We start from the raw sequence: 21424 nt of genomic DNA, 5'->3' as shown, positions 1-21424 counted from the left end.
GCACTGAAAAACAGCAGACTTTACTAATTTGCCTAGAGCAGATTTTGAATTGTGGTATATGCAAATAATATGGTATTATATTATATGAGGTTTAACTATATAAAATGGCAACAGATTGCATAGTTCAATCACTAGGGTGATGAAAAATAATTGTTTGAAAATGTGCCATTGCCACTAAGGAAAACATTGGCACTATGTGCCCGGCACTGTGCTAGGTGCCGAATTTATTAAGCATTAATTTGAAAAATTGCTTTCACTTTCAAGACTGTGACAGTATTCTAAAACTCTCATTCATATTTTTTAAAGGTTAAGTGAAATTTGCAATACACAATACAGCCATTACATAACAGGCACAGAATACAGTTTCGTGACTTGGATAGTTTTTGTTTTCTAAGCGCATTAGCAACTTCATTTCCAAATGCTATCAAATTCCTCAGGATATGAAAACCTACATATAAGAATGGAGTGCCTCATCGGCTCATTTGTCTTATGTAATAAGTGTTTTAACACAGGCATGCCGTTTCAGAATTTCGGGTGAGACTAAGCTGTACTTTAGCTTTTTTGTGTCAAGCAAAAACAATTTCAGCAACAACACTCGTTTCCCCTGGTAATTTTTTTCATGGCGAATTAGTAAATGCTAGATGCTCAAGTCAAAAAGAAACCTGACATCTGGGGAGGTGTTGAGGGGGTGTTAATAGTTCTAGTGAGATGTCTGGGGAGCGTTGAGGATACGATTTTTCAAACAGCAAATACAAGGATAAGGGGAAATTATGGTTTCATATGACTCTCTCCTCCCTCCACTTTCTCGTTTCACCAATCTGTAGCCCCCCCAATTTAGAGGCGGGTTCAGTGAGATTAGGCTGCAGGAAACCGAGAGGCTCCACCGCGCTGCCGCCCCGGCCTCGTGATGTAATTGTTATTTCTTATTCGGAGACCGAACCGAGGAGAGCTGCTGAAGAAGTAGCAGCCCTGCTCCTTTTCCCTTGTCTTGTTGGGTCAGATCCTTCCCGGGGATGATGCAGATTGGCTGACAGACTCCGCTGGAGACTTCGCAGTGACAAAGCAGCCGAGGATTAACCCTGCTCCTGGGTCCTACGTCTGTCCAGGGAGCTGAGCGGGGCGCTCCTCAGGTCTCCTTCCTAGTTTTCCTCCCAGAGTCGCTCCACACGAGTGCTGGGCGCCTACTACGTGCTGGGCGTGGGGTCAAAGTGACCCAGAGTTCGCGCCCGTGCCCCCCAACATTAAAGCAGGACACACAGATTACAAGGAGATAGAAATTGGGGGTGGGTGGGTGAAAGGGGGCCCAGAGAGCGCGTGTTGTGGGGTGAAGGGGAGGAGGTAGACGCTTAAGGCAGGCGGGGACCCTGGAGCGTCTGGGGCGCCCCGGCCCCCAGGCTGTGCCCAAACGGGAGCATTCGGCCTGGGTCCCAAGAGCGCTTTCCCGGGTCCCCAGGAGGAGCTGTCCAGGCGCCTGCAGCGGTCGCGGGCGGCTGGACAGAGCTGGGGGCCCGGGGGACGGCCCGGGCGCGCCGTGCAGCCCCTCTCTCGGGGACGCGGTCCTCTCGCTGCCTCCGGGTCTTGCAGCCCCGTCTGGGCCACCCGGAGAGCAGGCGAGGAGGAAATCCACGAAACAGAGGGGGTTCCGCAGCTCCTGTGAGCCGCCCGGATCCGCGCGGCTTCCTCCTGACCGGGTGACAATGGGAGGGAGGGGGAGAAAAGGGTTAAGAAACTTGGCTGAAGAGCTGAATGGCGTGGGGCGGCGAGGGGAGGGACTGGGCCGCGGCGGACTCGGCGGCGGAGGGAGGAGCGCGGCTGCGGGCGGGCGGTGAGCGAGGCGCTCAAAGTCAGCCTCGCAGACATTGCAGCAGAGCCCCGAACTCGGGAGGCGGCGGCGGCGAGGCGCAGGGACGACCCGGCCCCACGCCCGCCCGCCACCCGCGCGCGCCCGTCCGCCCGTGGCCTCGCGTCCGCCGCTGCGCCGTGAGCGCCGCTGGTCGGAGGGAAGAGCTCGCCGGGGCGCCGGGCCAGGACGGGGCGGCAGGCGCCTTCGCGGACCGAGCCTGACGGAGCCGGAGGCTGGGAGCCGCGGCGGCCTGGGGTGAGTGACGGCCGCGGCCAGGGCGCCAGGAGTAGCGGCCGCCGGCGCCGCCGGAAACGGCCCGGGAGCGCGGCCCGCGTCGGCTCTGGCTTGGCTGGCAGGGCCGCGGGGGCGTCGGGGCGGCGGGGAGGGCGCGTTTCCGGGGAAATCCTGCCTCTGCTGCCTGGTTCGAGTCTCCGGGTTCTCGCGGGGTGCCGGGGCGGCGGGCCGGCAAGTTGTGGAGTGGCCCCGGGTCGGCCCGCCCGTCCGTGCCAGTTCTGGGCAAGGGGGCGGCCGTCGCGTGGCCCCTGCGCGGAGCCGGACACGGGGGCTCGGGGGGCCGGGTCGGGGTTGCCCCCGCTCGCTTGCCCTCTCGGTCCCGAACCCCGGGCACCGCTCGCCTCGTCTCTCTCGGTCCTGCTGTCCAGCCGGATCCTGGGCGGCGCCTTTCGCCTGGGTGCCTCCCTGCTCCGTGCTCGCTGGATACCCGGCTGGGATAGTGAATAGGAAAAGGGACAGCTCGCCCGGCCCCCACCCGACCCCGGGCCCGCTCTGCCCGCACTCGCGGTCCCCTCCCGATGGCGAGGCTCACGGACCCGAGGCCTCAGCCATCATTTTACCAGGAGCCAGGGGCCGGCTCCCATTTAGGGTGAGCCCGGTGGAAGTCCGGGAGGCTGCCTTTTCTCCCTTCTTCTGTGTCCACCTTATTACGATTGAATATTGTTTTATGAAGGTTTCCGTGGACGTATTCTGCAGACCCTCCCATCCCTTCCAAAGTAGTTTCCCAATTTTAATCAGGAGTTGGTGTTCAGTCTGAAGGAACAAAGGAACCAACTGTGTCTTAGAGGCGGACAGGCTGGGAGTCTGTGACACATGTTGATCTCTGAAGCATTCCAGGAGTTTCTACCTTTTATCACGTCAATAATTGGCTGCTGAAGGTAGTAAAAGAAGTACGGAATGATAAGCACTTTTGCGTTTTAAAAATATTTTTTAATGGCACATTTTACTTTGGGGAAAAAAGACGTTCTTAGGCACAAGGATTTTTAAAAACCCAGTTGGTGGAACTGAGTTGGAGTTTGTTTCTGGTATTGTAAATGATTACATGTGGGATTGTGAAGGAAATTGTGTCCTTAGAGGAAGAGAAGCCATCTGTAGGTGTCCATAGTAAAAATGGTTGTCGGGTTATATGTGATGAATGCTCTTTCTGTTTCTTGGGGGTATTTGTGAAGCAAGGGGCTTCGGTAATTCATTCTTTAAAGTTATGAATTGCATTGAACCTGCTTATTAGTGAATCATAGGTTTAGTAAGTGGGTGGCATTATTCAGTGTTTAATCATCAGTTTTCCACCTTTGTTGAAGAGACAGTGAAATAATAGACTTTTTAAACAAATGGTGTTTCATCTGCCTGGCCCCTAAGTGTCGGTTGCCGCCTGGAGTATGTTGAAGTGTTTTTCACCTTCCAAGTAAGTGAGTTGCTCTGGTTTTGCCCAGCAGTTCGGTAACGTCGATAGGGTTTATTTGGTTCAGGGAGCACTGGCTTCATCACCTACAGTAACTTTTTTTCTGCCTGGGCATAGTTCCTAGAGACAAAGAAGGAGAATCAATTAGTGGAGCGGCTACTGCCCTGCAGGTTGTAGGATTGGTTGCTCTAGTCTGTTTCATACTCTGGTGGAGAAAGACCTCTTTCCAAACTTACCTTTAAAAGTGCCCTAGGAGTGTGAGTAAAATATACATCAGAACATAACAGAAAAAAAAAAAGGACTGTTCGTTGTTGATTTTATTCGAATGAGTTAGTTGAAAAACCAGGTTTAATGCCTGTGGGAAGTTAGTTGAAAACCAGGTTTAATGCCTCTTTTACATGTGTTTCTAAACTCTGCAGAACTTGGATTTTGCTAATTTTAACACCCTAAAATATTGTTAACTTTGCACTAAAGAAGTGTGTGAAGAGACTAAAGGCTTTTCTGACTCTTGCAGTTATAAGTGCAAAACATCATGATAAAAAATAACCTATACCACCACCTAGAGTCTGTTTGTTAGTTTATTGCTCATGAAGTTTGCTTAAATTGACATGTCTGTTACAGTTCTGATATAGTCGAAAATGATTAAGAAGTACTAGCTTTCAAAAGCCCGTCCAAGAGAACAATTATTTAAGTAATAAATAGCAAGTGCCAATTTAAATTATCCGTGCCACCTTTAGAATTGAAAATTATGACATATCAAGTTGAGTGGGCTATTCTCCAAAAGATGTTAATTCAGAAGATTTTAAAACGGAGTTTTCAGTTGGTGCGCCAAGGCAGTTCTGATTGCTTAAAGACTTCTGCGTTGTTATCAGAGATTCAAGAAATCTTCCCAGTCAGATGCCATTAGAACTTTTTGAAGTCCAGATGAAACAAAAGCAAAAATACAGGAGAGCATTACAACTACAGAAATTCTGGAAATTCAGAAGTTAAGAGAGAACGCAGCCCATGACAGAGTTGTGATTCAGAGATATGAAAAGTAAAATCAATGTGAATTAAAGTGATAATCTGTTTTGCTGGTAGTTTATATGTGGTAAAGCAGTCTATTAAATGAGAGACCTTAGGGAGGCAGCTTTGTTGCCATGTGGCTTATCACATTGTCCATGGAGGAAGTAATGTTCCTCCTTTAAGTGGTGTAGCCTGAGAGAAAGATGGCCTCCAAGATCTTTAATTAAATACCAGTTGAACAGAAAGAACTAGAGCACTGTATTAATTCTGTCAAACATCACTATTTTAGAACATTGAGGACAACTAAAAATGAATTAACGCATATCTGAAAGCAGAGTTTGATAGAAGGTGACAGATGAGGCAAAATATGCCAATCTAATGGAACAAATAAGATAAGGAGATATGCCATCCTTGACTCTAGAAAGATCAGAGGGAAGAAGATTATTGTTAATTGCACAGATTCTATTGCAGACCAATGCTAGAAGACAATGACATAGAAGTAATTTTAAATCAGAGTGGCTTAGGATATATGAGGTTAAAGGAATTTGGCTTTTAATTTTAAAACGTAAAGAATGTAAGAAACTCAAAAGCTCATGTTCTAACTGTTGTTTGGGAAAAGCAGTAATAGTTTGGTGTATCAGGTTAAAAGATAATTTTGCTCAGAATGAGTTTAAAATACCGAATTTTTGTCAAGGAAAACATTATTCACTTTAAATTGTGCTAGGGTCAGTTTTGCTTTTCGCATTTGAGATTGCTTGATACAATTAGTTTTTAATGTAGGTTAGTAAGAGAAGAGGAGTTCTAGTCCCTTCCCTACCGTTTCCCTCCCTCCCTTGCTCTCTTCCCCTTTTCTAAAATAAACAGTGTCTAGATCTTTGGATATTTTCTTCCATGAAAAGTGCCTTAGTTGCAGCGTTCCTTCTTGGCTGTGGCTGGGGAGAAGTTTCTTCACTCTTGTACTTTTCCCTTCTGCCCCTTCAGGTGATTGATACACAATCAGAGTGGGTTTTGTTCTGTGTGTTTGTTTAATAATGATTTACTGTTACACGGATGAAGACTGGGAAAAAGCATTTGCCGTTCTAGCAAAGTCCTGTATACCCATGTCTTCCAACTGGAGAAATATTTTCATTAAAATAACCTTGACTACTGTTGAAAAGTCAAAGAAAATTTTCAACAAGATATGCTAGGGTCTTGCAGGATATGAGTTTGAATCTGTGAACTAAAAAGGTTCAAGTTGCATTTCCTTAAGTTGTAGTTTTTTCAGGGACTTTTGGGGGAGGGGGAATGAGCAGGCTCATCCTGTAGTATTTAGATAACACAACAATTAGAGAAATGTAACACCACTATGGCCACTAAGACTTGAGAAGGTAAAAACCAGGAGTGTCAGATGGTGAAACAGGCCATTGGAATGGAACTGAAGATTATGTCGAGAGGTTGGAATGAACAAAAAGTAAATGGAGGAGAGAGATCTAGTTTCTGTATCCTGTTTGCATCTGATGCTGAAGCAGAGACATGAATTGCTGATGGTAATGGATTCTATTCTCTTTTAGGAGGCCAGCAATATTATATAAATAGTGGTTGTTTGAGGGAGAGAAACGACAAGTTCCCCTTTTGTGCATGTTCACACTTTGTTTTGAATGTCTCTGAGATATCTTTAAAGTAGAGGATCAAAATTGGGTACCAGCATGGAATCAGGAGTTATACTTTGGAGGAAAATGAATTAATATTAGATCACATTTTCTTTAATCTTTTAAGATCTGGAATTTTACAAGGGTCTTCATCAACAGGGAAAACCGTGTTCTGAGTGCTAAAGTTTGGGTGGTGAACTGGATAATTCTTTTATAGGATCTCTGATAAAGATAAACATGTAAATAACTGCAGAAAGAATGCTTTATTTAAGCACATTACCTATGATTCATGGTAGGGGGAAAATAGAGACCACAGAAACTCCTGAAGTCTTATCAGGGTTTCTTTGCAAACTATTATATGGATGCCCATCTGTTGTTTTTTCTTGAAATTTAGTGTTCAGGTTGATGGATACTGAATGTATAGGATTCCGAAGGTTGGAGTTTATTTAAAACAGAACTTTCCTTTTGTTTTACTACGAGTTATGAAATGCAGTTTTAATTTGTCGCAATAAATATAGAAACTGAGATGAGTAGGAATTTATACTAACTTTTCTCACTGTTATGGTACATACTCTTTATCATGAACCTTGAAATTCAAATTGATCCCTACACTATCTTGCAAATATTACAAATGAAGAATTACAAAAGTTGTGGTATTTTAGCTTATCAAAATGCACCCGAAACATAAAATATTTTTCCTTAAGTTCTTAAAACAGAAGAATAGGAAAGAGTTGAAAATAAATGTGATACATTTTATCATTATATTAGTATTTTGTTGAAATTAATACCTTGAATCATGCTATGGATAAACATTTAGCCTAGAACTCTAAAAGTAGTATAATGTGAATCAGATTTAAAGAATTGAGAAGGCTGGCAGTTCAAAAATAGAGGAAGAAAACACTCTTTGGGGTTATGAAGAAAAGGATCCTCTTAGTATTAAGATTTCTTAAAAAGCTATACACAGTTTTAAGATAGATTGTTCTTGAAGATAATGGGGCAAATAATTACCTGCTAAACAAATTATGAGTCCTGTGATTCTTTTTTTGGTTGAAATAATTTCAAGAACTCCAGCATATGTTGCAGCTTTGGCTAGAAAGGTGATTGTGACATACATCTATTCATCCATTCTCCTTCCCTCCTTCCCTCCTTCCCTCCCTTCCTTCTTTCCACTTTCAATACATAGGGCTGGGGTAGCAAATAATAATAAGAATAATAATAAACAGTTTTGTAAAACTTGATAATAGAATTCTCTGACAGGGTTAATAGTTGTGTTTGAAATTCAGAGCTAGTATGGTTCACTCTCCCCAGAAAATAAAATTTTAATTTCTTACACCTCAGGGAATAAAAACTCTAAATTAAAACCCATCTTGCCTCTTTAACTTTGTGTCACTTAGCAAAAATATCTTTAAGGATGGAAAGAAGAGACCCCATGTGCCTTAAATTCCAAGTCACTGTGTGACTAAGCTCAGAGTTTCAATAAATATTAAACTAGAATTCTGCTGGGAATTTGAGTCATCAGCTTAAGCTACTCCTGGGACCAAGACAACTCTGGTTGACCTGATGTTGGTGTTTATTCAGAGCTTTGGTGGAAAGGAGCCTCTCACCCTTGGACTTCTAATTAACAAAGTCATTCCTTAGTCACTTGTTAAGTGATAGAGCTACTCCTTGTTTTCAGGCCTGTAATTTGCTAAAGGATTGAGCACAACAGAGAAACTAAGGAGTTTGGAGCTTCTGCTGTTTAGAGTCTGCTTTCATTATTTTACTTTTACTTTCTTATCTAGCTGTGTGAGGGTACTATGTAAAAGTCTGGTGATTTGCTTTAGATACTTAAGAGAAAAGCTTAGCTGTAGTCACATATAGTGACTAAGATGGCTTTCCTTATAGTTACATGTTTTTAATAGTTGAGTTTGCCTATACTCTTCATAACATGTGCACATGTTAAATATGTTACTGCTTTAAAAAAGCATTTCATTAGTAAGATGGGGAATCGTTTATGTACAATATTGAAATGAGAGTAGTAGTATAATGGTGTGTTTGGTAACTAACAGGACACAATCAAAATTTGAGAATTAGAAGTTCAGAATGAAAAAAGGACTTCTCTCTTGAGGAATCTATCTAGAAGTTGAGAGATAGCAAGTGTTTAACAGAGTGTAATGATTTCTGAGAAGCATGCTTTTAAAGATTTTTTTAAATTCCTGAATTTATGAGTTTATATTATAATAATCTATAATAGAGCAATAGATTTATACACTGGAAAAGAAACAAATTAAGGGAAGGAGAGAATACACAGTGACATGGAGGACATCAAGAAAATATGTTTGGAAACATGTGAAACTCTCCAAATGGGATATAAATATTCTTGAGAGAAATTAATCACAGTTGCAGTTTTTCTCCTAAAGGGACTGTTTGCACAATGGGTTATGTAGGCTCAGGTTTGATTTTTGAAAAACATGTTAAAAAATAGTATTCCTGTTATTCCACGTTTATTTTTCGAGTTTAGGTTCTGTTACTAAATCAAGATGATACAGATAAAAGGAAAGCCCTTTTATCTCCCCCGGCAGCATCTGTTGAATAAGGGGGTTATATTTGATTTCTAAATTCTAAAATTCTGACTATACAGCAGTATATGCCGTTGTTGACAGTAAACAGTAAAGATTTCAAGCCTGTGTTTTTAAAAGAAGAAGAGATGATTGGGTAGAAACTTGGAATATTAAGAAGTTGTTTAGTTACTTGGCTGTTGCCTTTTCCTGTTTTGTTGGGAGGGGGAGCAGGGAAAGGAAGAGTATTGAACTTTTTGGGGCAACCGTTTTGTGCCAGACATTGTGCTGGAAGCTTTACACACATTTTGTCTTTTAATCCTTCCAGTTCCCCTGTGACATATAGGTATCATTTTCTCTAGTTTAGAGATAAGGAAACCTAGTCTGAAAAATGCAAGAATAGTTAACTTGCCTGTGGTCACATGGCAAATTTCATTGATAATTTGATTTTCTTAAAGAATATGCCATTGTTTGAAGAAAAAACCAGTTGCCATCTGACATTCAGGAAGCCGTTAAAAAACCTTGCTCCCAACCTGGTAGCCATAAAACTTATGCAGCATTTGCAAGCCTCATAGCCTGGATTCTCCAAGACCAGGCTCTCTGGGAAGGCACATTGTTGCCAGTCGATGATTCTGCAGCAGCTTATGCTAGTTCTCAAAGCGCTGATGTCCTGCTGCCTGCATTGCGCTGGAGGGAAATGTAGTCACCAAGGGCTGCGGCACAGGCTCTTTTCCCTCCAATGCTAACTCTTCTGAAGTGTATCACAGAATTACTGCGGTGTTATTTGAGGCAGTGAAAGCAACTATGTTTCTTTATATAATTCATTGAAATAGCTTGTCATGGTCTTAAACTGAGTGTTCCCAAGGCTAGTTATGTTTGTCCACTTCAAGGAGCAGTTGTAGCAAATTCAGAACCGTAGCTCTTCCTGGTTGAAAAGTTACAACTCTTGACTATTAACAGTTCTTAACATGATTTTTTTTTAATTACCCTATCTTGACTCACAACAATTTTGTTAAAGACTATCCTGTGCTGATAAACTGCTCTCTGAAATACAAAGAGGAAATTAACAATGTATTTGTGAATTGGAAGGAAGTGGAAGTAGAGAGATGAGGAGTAGTTGACTTTATTTTGAGAGTAGACTGTGTCAGGAGGGAGATTGTTGAGTGGGGGAGCTTTGTGGCACATAGTACATTTTTAAGTACATACCAGGTACGTGCTTTTATTGTTAAAGCCATAAGAAATGGAGTTATGAGCTTCTCCACCTCCTTTTACTTGCCTCATTTAAAATTTATGGAATTTTGAACCTAAAAGATTCAAGCTGAGTGGTTCCCTATACACTGAAAGGTATAGTCAAATTGAAACTATATTGGAGACACAAAGATGAATAATAAGACGTGTAAACATAATATTTTCTAGGGTGCTTTGGATTTTGAGTTGCCAAATCATGTTGGAAAAGCAAGAGATTTGTATAAAAGCTGCAAAGGAAACATCTGTGTTTTGTTTAGAGAATACGTTATATTTTGGCCAAATAAGAAAAAAGAGAAATTGTCAAAGTGAACAATATGGGGGGAAGAATGTCTTCCTAAAGATCAGAATGAACTTATATTATTTCCTTAACTGATCCATGCTTTTTAAAAAAAAAAGAATTAAAATACACAGAATCTATGTGATGCCAAATATAAGGATTGAAAACAGTCTTTTTTAAATTTACCATCTGATTCCTTTCCAATATCTGGATGTTTGCTATTATTGTGGCAAGACCCATTGTTAACTGTATTGCTAAAAATCTACTTTTATATATCCTGGTAATACTTGACTGACCTGAGTCAAAGTCACATTTTTTTTTTTTTTTTAACTTTGAATTTCTTTTGCTTGGGCTTTCACAAATTGAAGTTATTTCATAGAATCGTTAGATTTTTCAGGTTGGAAGAGAATTTGATAAAAGCTATGGCTGCTCTGGATTTAAGCACACCTATCTTAGAGGCACCTTGTCCTCCACCCATTTATCAAACAAGTTGGTTTTTAGATGCATCTTTTGTATGGAAGAGCACACAGTTAGTGTAGACTATAAATAAAATAATGATAAAATGCTACCATTTAGTGCTTATGTGCCATTTTCTTTCCTTTTGGGTCTCCTTCTTTATTTCTGTTTTGTCTTTACTTTGTTTTCCTTTTTATTTCTTAATATCTCATTCATCTTTTTTTTTAATTGCCAGGGGATCCATGTGATACAATGGGGTCAATAATTACTTATCTTCCTGTAGTTTTTGTTATTGCTGTTAAGTTAAAATGCCCAAAACAGTTACTATCTGCATTTTACGGAGGAAGAAATTGAGTCCTTAAGAATTTAAAGACGTTTTGAAAGTCATTCAGCTAGCAGTTGGGTAGACCTAGGATGGTCAGTCAAATCTTGATTTATTTCACACTTTTTTGTTTATTTTTGTCAAAGCAGTCTCAGAAAGAGGGGTTTGTGTACCAGGTGTTAAGGAATAGTTAATAACCTTTGGTGATGGATCCCGCAGTAAAATCCAAGCTAACCCCACAAAGGGATCTATAATAATAAGAACTGGGTCTTGAGACATGAAACGAGAATTGGCTGGCTGCATCACTTTTGTTCTAGTACCTTATTTTCTTCTCGTGGTCTTCATAAAAGTCTTAGGATTTGTTGAATATTCTAGTACTTGAAATGTAATTGCCAGGCTGAGAATTTTAAAAAAGAATAGTACAGTTATGTACATGTTCATGCAGTGGCATTGTTTTACATGTTACGTACATTTGGAATTTTATTTAAAAAGAAGTAGGGAGACTTGCTATTTATTTGCAGACAAAGAGAGCCAGATACCTTTAGTTGACCAGAACACTCACAGGCCATCTCTACTTTTTACTGATGAGTAGTATTCCAACACCATTAATGTAGGTGGTTGGGTCTGTTGGTTCAACTGGAAACATATCTCAAAGTTTATGGACCCCATTCCTCTATTCTCTTGAGAAAGGTAACAAATAAGATGAGGGGGCCCTGTGTGGCCCAGTGGTGATAATGTGCCATGAACCCAAGTGCACGTTGGTCTACACCCCTAGAAAAGAGAGCAAGAGAGAAGAAACCTATGTGTAGACCTTTTCATGGACCACACACTGGCCACGTTCCTGATGTTGGTGAAACAGATTGGAAAGGAATATTCTCCCTCATGGGACAGTGGGCAAGGGAGTTTGTAGGCTTACTTCTGTCCCCAAGCCTCTAACAAGATCAGATTTTCTTTCACAGTTTTGTGTACGCCCTGATTGTAAAAGTTAAACTTGTGTTATAGCTGTTTTCCTTGGTAGAACTCCATGAATTGGAGCTTATTCATCAGTGTACTGTTGGGCCTGTAAGTGTCTGGCACACAGAAGGATGTCTATAAGCATTTGTTAAATTGAACTGTACCAGTCCCAACCGCTGGCAAAATTTGGCACAGCAGTAGAACCTTTATGTATTTATGCATAGCAGTCGTTAATTATTATGTGTAACTTATGAATAATGGAAGCTCTTCCACGTTTTTTCTTTAGTCTGTTTAAATTAGGACTTTTAAAAGGAACAATATTTTTTCCTTAAAATGTATCTTCTTCTTTCCAGGCATACTAATTATGAGGGAAAAAGTGAAACTGACTGTTATTGACATTATAATTAATTGGTACTTGAAATAATTTGTTTTGTAATATTACATTTCTTCAGTAATACACAAATTATATTAGAAAACATGTTTAGCAAAATCTTTGGGGGCAACATTTTTTTTGTAAGGAAATGAATAAAAATATTTCTGGAGCCTACTAGGCAGTTTCCTTAGCATCACTTCCTATAGTCAAAGGGACCCACCAGCTGGGCACACTTAACTGCCTTGGATTTGACGGCTTGGTAAGGTGGAAATCTTAACATTTCACATCCAGAGTTAATTTTGGTGTGCAGTAACCTTAAAAGTTAAGAGGGTATCAAGAACAGTTGATGATTCAGAACTTGGTAAGTTATGGGATTAAGTAGTATATGAAGCCCATCTATGTTTTAAAAATTAGGATTTGCTCTTCACTGAAGGTGAATTTCCTGACTCTTTTCTAAGAGTCATATTCAACTACATTAATAACTGCTGTTAAGAGACAGAAAATAAAATTATTTTGAAATGGAGCTCAGAGATTTCTAGACGAGAAATTTATTTTAAAATGCTAATAGAAAATAAATTATATGGATATATATTTATAACACTGATTTTTAACAGATGCTCTTGAAATAACTTTAACCTAGTTTCTTGCTTTGTGAAGACAAAGTTGTTTGTTGTTTCTTTTTTGTTTAACAAAGGTAACTTCATGAGTATTTGACAGTATATTTCTTTTGGCTCATATTTCTGTGTATTCACCTGCTTGTAAATCATAGCAAAAAGGAACAAGCTAATGGACTAATATATGAAGTAAAAGGGCAGAAAAATGAGCACATTTACTATTTATGCACTATGTTCTACTGTGTGCTTTCCTCCAGTGCTTACTTATCCTGAATTCCTGAACAATTTTTTCCCTCATTGTTCATTAGTGTCAGTCGGTATGTTATAGAAATGTGTGAATTTCTATAAATTAGTTGTGAGTGTGAATTTCCCACTGTTGGATTCCTCAGCAGACACCCAAACTTAATTTCTATTTCATGAACTAAAAGTTGTAGCTAAGGCATGACATCTGATCAAAATTAACACTATTATCCTTTGCAATGAAAAGGGTGAATAAAACTAAAGTTCCTGGTAGTTGCCCCTGATACAAGTGTTTGCTTAGCTTTGACCATACATCTATCTATTTATTTTACATTTTACACATCCATGGGTATTCCTCCCGATAATGCCAAGGAATGCTTTCCTTTGCAGGCATCACTCTAACAACACAAACACATTCACTGTGAATTTTAAACTCTCGTTCTCTTTTTTCCTCCTTTAATAAATTATCTCATTGAGATTATTCATTGTTTTGGCAGTACTCTAAATGATCTTGCTTTTGCAAAATCATTGTATATTCTGTTTAATGGCATGTTACTTTAAAACTGTAAAGTTTAGGGTTGCTAAAGGCAAAAGCTGACAATATTTGTTAATATTGAGAATAGGTAAAAATGGGCCTTTGGGCAGTCAACAAAAGTAAAATTAAAATCTGACTTTAAATCTTTTGAAAATCTAAAATTAATATGGATTTCTTTATACCAGTCAGAAATTCAAATTTTGTTTTATGTTACTGATCTTTAAGTTGTTTATGTGTCACAGTGAGAGTGGTAGGAACCTTTTTTTAATTGTATGAAGTAAATGGAAGGAAAAATAACAGTATACATCACTGTGGTAAAACTATCTTTAATGATAGCATGTTACTTTGGACTACGTTTTGTTTTATTTTACAGTGAATTAGGAAGTGTTTTTCATTCTGTTTTTTGGAATTCTGGTAAATGTGAACAGCAATTCATATGCATATAGGTGTAAAAAAGACGTATTTGAAAAGATATGCTGCGTGAATTTGTCCAGTGAGGATAAGTAGCAAGTTGTAATTACCTTCTGTAGTTTAAGTCATTGGCTGTATTGAATACTTCAGTGAAGTACCGCGGGGGAAAATTGTGGTTGTACATACTACCTTGTGAGTGTTGCAGGATTTAGTAGTTCTCAATGACCATTGTTACTTTTAAAAAGGAAAAAAAGTAGTGAGGGGATAGGATAGGAAGTTTTGATGAGTGGGAGGGGAAAGGAATCATTACTTCTCAGCTGCTGAAGTCGCAGTTTATTTTGTTTTAGGCCTCTTTGCATAGCATATTCTAGAGCATGGCGAAGGATAATACTTCGGGGTGAAAATGTTAGTATCCTTAACATACTTCCGGGTGGTTTAACTATTAATCAGAAGCACCATGGAGATTAAAGAATTGGAGCTAGGGATTAGATAGGTTTTAGTGAGGCTTTGCCACGGAAAAGCTATGAAATGGGTGAGTCATTCAACATCTCCTTGCTTCAGTATCAGCGTTAGTTCGAAAGTGAGGTTTTACTTTCAAATGTATTGAGTATCAGGGTGAATAGAACTTAGGGCTGAGAGGATGTCCCTTATGATTTTTTGAGCTTGGCATTTAATATTTTACAGCAAAGTTTTTAGCTTAACATAATTGAACTTGTACTAGATAGGGTTAATAGGCTAGAACAAAAGGTCAAAGCATAAGGCATTAGGCTTAATTAAGGGAGAGCAGGAGTGGCAGGAGTGTGTGACAGTTAAATGGGTTTCCCACAGACTAATGTCGGTTACAGTGCAACCATGCCTCAACTTAAGTGGGTTATTTTGTGCAAAGGGCAGCAGTGATTAGCAGTTTGACATGCCAGACACTTCTGGCCAATCCCATCTGTTTTAGAGGTTAAAAAAGCACACCTTTATGAGCTGATGGATTGATTTGTGTGCCCGTCTGGTAAAGATTAGAAGTCCAAGGCCAATGCAGTAAATGTCAGTTATAGAATATTATACTTTCTTGGTTGGCTCATTGTTTTAACCGTCAACTGTTTTATAATGGGGGATAAGTGCTGTTTATGGTGTTGAATGCAAGATAGGTGGGGGAACAGGTGAGGGAGGAAGAAAAATATTTCCTAGATGGACTTGTGAATCAAAATATTCTGTAGCAGGTGTTCACATTTTAAATGGAGTGTTTTTGACCTGTTCCTTACAGTTTCAGTCACATTGTTCTTTTCTGAGTGTTATCTGAGCAACACTGCCAGTCCAGGATTTAATTCTGCATACAGAATTGGTAGGTTTGTTTATTTAGGTACCTCTTTTTAAAGGTGTAATAATTTTTTATTGACCACCTGAACAAGGGAAAATAAAATGAAAATGACACACACACGCGCACACACACACACGCGAACACACACACAGAGTTCTGTGTTCTTTTATGTGGTCAGTCAGGTGCATGTGAAAAGGAGACACAGGAGGGGCTCAGGAAAACAAAGTTTATTATACTCATGAGTTCTCGGAGGCACAGCATGCCATTCAGGGCCACATGAGAAAGCCCCAGTGTTGGTCTAGGGGCCAAAGGGGCAGGAGCTAGAAGAGAGACCGGGCTGCAGCCGTTTCTGGAGTATCTGTGGGAAAGGCAAGGCAGGGCGGGTAACCAAGTTTAGGATTAGCTAGTTTGCATTAGCTGTAGGTAAATGCTACTGCTACTACTACTAATAAGCTATAGGTGTATAATAATAGTAGCTTTGAATAAGTTATAGGTACACAGGCTCTAAACTGTAAGAGTGATCCCTAGTTTGCCTGGTAGATACCAGGCAGGGGAATATTGCCTCCTGGGTGTATGGGTCAGGTAGAGGAGGTATGGCTGTGGATTGTTTAGTTTGCATGTGAAAGGCACGCTGAGTCCTTTGCCTTCTCTAAGCATTGGCTGGCCCCTAGAGGGGCAATCTCTTCCCAGCCAGAAAGGAGTCAAAACCATCATAATATACAGAAAATAAGAAACATAAACAATACACACATATGTACTTGCTTTAAGGGTGGGATTTACTGTGGTCACGTGAGTTTGAAGTGTGTTTGAACTTAGACTCTAACCTATTTCTTTCTTCATTGAAAGTTGTTAAGTGCGATGCCATTAGTATAGTTCATTTTCAGTTCTGGATTGTAGCTCATTTAAAGATACACAAATACTACGTTTTGGTTATAGAAATTGGCTCCAACATATTCTGAAATTCAAGGAAAGGGAAGATCCCAATATTATGTGTATGAAATCTTCAGATATTGTCCTCATAATCAGTGAACTTAGTAACATAAAGCACTGATTGATTCTTTTGGGATAGGCAGAGAGAGAATGTTTGAGAAAAACAAAAGTTATCTTAACAGATTATATTCTTCCTGAGGTTTGAGTTTAAATAGAAATGTAGCCAAGAACATTGGAAACACATTGGAAGGTTCTGATTGGTCTCAATAGCTTATCCTTGTCAAAGAATATGAACCAAAAATTGCCTGTTACCTAGTTACACACATATATTTCATGTCTGACCCTGAATTGTTTCTTATAGAAAGAAAATTAAAATACCAAGATGTGGTCACTGAAAGTTATATGTAGATAACAATAGGAATTAGTATTTTATTATGTATATGTATGCATTTATTTTAAAACTAAGCTAATCCAAAGTGAATTGGCTTAACTTATAAAAAGACATTGAGAAATTTTATTTCTCATTTACAAAGGACAAAGTGACATCATGTATTGAAGTTTTTTAGGAATATATTAATTAAATATATGTCCATCTATGTGTTCTTTGTGGAGTAGCATCTCTTGAAATGATTTGGATCTAATATAGATTTACGTAAAAAAAGTTTTGCCCTTCTCTATAGGGAGAGAAAGTGAAGAAGCATGAATTTTATAATATCATTGCTTCTTTTTCATTAAATCATTTGTAAGTTGCAAAAGATTGGCTTGAGTAGTGTAAAAGTGCTTGGATAGTAAATTAAATGTGAGAGATTTACCTAATTTAATGTGTGGAAACTGTTTAAATGAATCTTTTGGTGATGTTGTATTAAACCTGAAACAAATACTTCACAGTCTGCATATGTACTAATATTATAAACATTTAAAAAGTACCCTAAATCCTATTCTTTTGAGTTCCTTCTCTTTTCTCCAGTAACTTCAAGTGTCAATAATACCTTGTTTGTGTTACAATTGCATTTTACAAAGCTAAAGGGAAATAATTTGTAGGGTTAACTTTTGTGTGTGTGTGTTTTGATATACTCTTGAGGTTTTGGAGAATACACATTATCCCCTGTAATCTATGATTGTTAATCTGTCAATCTATTGTACCTCTTTTCTTTTATTAATATAGTATTATTGGATTTGAGACATGTAAACTATGCTTCTCTAAGCAAATTAGTTGAATATATTCTTGTTTAGGTTATAAAAAATGAAAGCAAGAACTCTTAACACACTTGGCATCCTGTGTTTTAAATTCTTTTCCTATAACTATAGCTTTGTAACCTGAATATTAGGTGTTAGAAATTTTATAAGACAATGGGAAAATAATGGCCCTATATTGTATTTTGCTTCTAAATGCTATTAGGGTATAGAATTGTTCTTTATTTAGGCAGATTAATTTTAAGAAGAAAACCATAATATATGATGGACTTATTCAAATATATATTTTAGTGTTATTTATATATTTGTAAAATGAATACGTGTGTGTGTGTCTGTATTTGTATGATATATTTTAAATGGAGATGTCTACACCTGTTGATTGCATTAAGCATTTAGTATCCCCTAATGAAGGATGGAAAAGGTGCTGCCGCACTGTCTAAGTGGATCATTTCTCCTTGGTAAATTACACACATTCTACTTTTTTGTATTCTGTGACCTTGCAGTCAGTGACTTCAGCCCAGAATAGTTTCAGAGTCATGTAAATGAATGCAATTAAGGTATTGCCTATCATCTTACATAGTTCAGATGGAACCTTATTGGATAGAGAGGTTTATTTGCTTTATGAGAAAGGTCAAAATAAGGTTAAATTTTATTACATAAAATGATTTGGTAATGTTTTTATTTAGCTCCTAAAAAAGTAATGTCCTAATAGGAAATGATAATGCTTTTTGTTTTTCCTTAATCACCTGGAGGTCTCTTCAGGTTCTGTTTGTTTTTGTCTGATTATAAACTCTATTTTGAGGAGATGCCTTCTGTCAACTAAGATTTTGGGAACATCCTGCCTGTAGTTAAGATTCTAGATATCTTTGACTTATACACTTAGGTGACATACCCTGTTAATGATGTAGGGTAGCTTTGGTGTTGCTGATGTGTAGGCATACTTCATTTTATTGTGCTTCACTTTATTGCTCTTTGAAGATAATTTTGTTTTTTACAAACTGAAGGTTTGTGGCAGCCCTGCGTTGAGCAAGTACCATTTTCTCAACAGCATGTTTTCAGTTTGTGTCTTTGTGGTCATGTTTTGATAATTCTCACAATATATAAAACTTTTTCATATTATTATATATGTCATGGTGATGTGTAATCAGTGATCTTTGATGTTACTATTGTGATTGTTTTGAGGTACCATGAACTGTGCCCATATCAGCCTGCGAACTTGTTCAGTGTGGTCTGACTGCTTTACAGACTGGCTGTTCCCCCATCTCATCTGCCTTTCCTTGGGATTCCCTGTTCCTTGAGACACAACAATATTGAAATTAGGCCAATTAATAACCCTATAATGGCTAAGTATTTAAATGCAAGGAAAAGTTGTAGGTCTCTTACTTTAAATCAAGAGCTAGAAAAGGTTAAGCTCAGTGAGGAAGGCATGTCAAAAGCCAAGCTCTTCTGAAAGCTAGGCCTCTTGTGCCAGTTCACCAAGTTGTGAATGTAAAAGGAAAAGTTCTTAAAGGACATTAAAAGTGCTACTCCAGTGAACACACGAATGATAAGAACACAAAGCAGCCTGATATGGTTTGGCTGTGTCTCCACCCAAATCTCATCTTGAATTGTAGTTCCTATACTCCCCATGTGTCCTGGGAGGGACCCAGTAGGAGGTAATTGAATCATGGAGGCAGTTACCCCCATGCTGTTCTCGTGATAGTGAGTTCTCATGAGATCTGATGGTTTTTAAATTTAATTTTAATGATTTATTTATTTCTGAGAAGAAGTCTCGCTCTGCCGCCCAGGCTGGAGTGCAGTGGCGCGGTCTCAGCTCACTGCAAGCTCCGCCTCCTGGGTTCACGCCATTCTCCCGCCTCAGCCTCCCAAGTAGCTGGGACCACAGGCGCCCGCCACCACGCCTGGCTAATTTTTGGATTTTTAGTAGAGATGGGGTTTCACCATGTTAGCCAGGATGGTCTCTGTCTCCTGACCTCGTGATCTGCCTGCCTCGGCCTCCCAAAGTGCTGGAATTACAGGCGTGAGCCACCGCGCCCGGCCGAGATCTGATGGTTTTATAAGAGGCTTTTCCCACTTTGCTTGGCACTTCTTCCTGCTGCCTTGTGAAGAAGGTGCCTTGCTTTCCCCTCACCTTCTGCCATGATTTTAAGTTTCCTGAGACCTCCCCAACAATGCGGAACTCTGAGTCAATGAAATCTCTTTCCTTTATAAATTACCCAGTCTCGGGCATTTTTTCATAGCAGTGTGAGAACGGACTAATAGACAGCCTTATTGCTAATATGGAGAATATTTTAGTAGTCTGCCTAGAAAATCAAAGCAGCCATAACATTCCCTTAAGCCAAAACCTAATCCAGAGCAGCGCCTCACTCTAATTCCACAAAGGCCAAGAGGAGATGAAGAAACTGCAGAAGAAAAGTTGGAAGCTAGCAGAGGTTTGTTCATGAAGTTTAAGGTTAGAAGCTGCCTGGATAACATAAAAGTGCACGATGAAGCAGCTAATGCTGATGTAGAAGCTACAGCAGGCTTCCAGAAGATCTAGGTAAGATCATTGATGAAGATGGCTACATTAAACAGCAGATTTTCAGTGTAAATGAAACAGCCTTCTGTTGGATGAATATGCCATCTAGGACTTTAATAGCTAGAGAGGAGAAACCAATGCCTGGCCTCAAAACCTCAAAGGACAAACTGACTTTCTTGTTAGTGGATAATACAGCTGGTGACTTGAAGTGGAAACCAATGTTTGGCCATTACAAAAATCCTAAGCCTCTTAAGAATTATACTAAATCTCTTCTACCTATGCTGTATAAATGGAAGAAGAAGCCTGGATGACAGAATATCTGTTTACAGCATGGTTTGCTGAATATTTTAGGCCCCCTATTGAGACCAACTGCTCCGAAAAAAAAGATTCCTATCGAAATATTACTGTTTATTGACCACGCACCTGGTCACTCAAGAGCTCTGATGGAGATGTACAAGAAAGTTAATGTTAATTTTCATGGCTGCTAATACAACATCTATTCTGTAGCCTGTGGATCAAGGAGTAATTTCAACTTTCAAGTCTTACTATTGAAGAAATACATCTTGTGAAGCTGTAGTTGCCATAGATAGTGATTCCTCTGATGGATCTGGGCAAAGGCAATTGTAAACCTTCTGAAAAGGATTCACCATTCTAGATGCCATTGAGAACATTTGTGATTAATGGGAGGAGGTCAAAATACTAACATTAATAGGAGTTTGAAAGAAGCTGCTTCCACCCCTTATGGATAACTTTGGCGGGTTGAAGACATCAGTGGAGGAAGTAAGTGGAGGAAGTAACTGCAGATGTGGTGGAAATTGCAAGAAACTAGAATTAGAAGTGGAGCCTGAAGATGTGACTGAATTTGTATAATCTCATGAGAAAACATGGACGGATGAGGAGTTACTCCTTATAGATGAGCAAAGAAAGTAGTTACTAGAGATGGAATCTACTCCTGATTGAAGATACTGTGAACATTGTTGAAATAACAACGAAGGATTTAGAATATCATGTAAACATAATTGATAAAACAGTGGCAGGGTTTGAGAGGATTGACTCCCATCTAGAAAGATATTCTACTGTGGGTAAAATGCTATCAAACAGCATTACATGCTACAGAGAATTATTCTGTGAAAGGAAGAATCAGCCGATGTGGCAAACTTCATTGTTGTCTTGTTTTAAGAAATCATTACAGAGACCCCAACCTTCAGCAACCACAAGCCTGATCATTTGGCAGCCATCAATATGGAGGCAAGGTGTCCACCACTGAAGAGTAAAACTCTCTAAAGATTCACATGATTGTTAGCATTTTTAGCAATAAAGTATTTTTATACTAAGGT

General features: G+C 39.4%; 1 protein-coding gene across 17 annotated transcripts in view; it reads left to right on the top strand.

The window, feature by feature from the left end:
• Positions 1–911: 911 nt before the first annotated feature.
• NRIP1 (nuclear receptor interacting protein 1) overlaps positions 912–21424 on the top strand; it is a 105057-nt gene continuing 84544 nt past the window's right edge. For 9 of the 17 annotated variants that reach the window (XM_009443407.5, XM_054675112.2, XM_009443254.4 and 6 more), the window contains exon 1: positions 1790–2098. The gene's annotated coding sequence lies outside the window, so the exon portion shown is untranslated. Of the gene's footprint in view, positions 1131–1789; positions 2099–2523; positions 21423–21424 lie in introns of those variants that run through there. The other 8 variants (XM_009443058.5, XM_063803735.1, XM_063803737.1 and 5 more) reach the window with 5 other exon arrangements.

The sequence above is a fragment of the Pan troglodytes genome, chromosome 22 (assembly GCF_028858775.2).
Source record: "Pan troglodytes isolate AG18354 chromosome 22, NHGRI_mPanTro3-v2.0_pri, whole genome shotgun sequence".
NCBI classification, from domain to species: Eukaryota; Metazoa; Chordata; class Mammalia; order Primates; family Hominidae; genus Pan; species Pan troglodytes.
The sequence above is the reverse complement of the archived record's forward strand: the minus strand, read 5'-3'. Positions and strand labels throughout refer to the sequence as shown.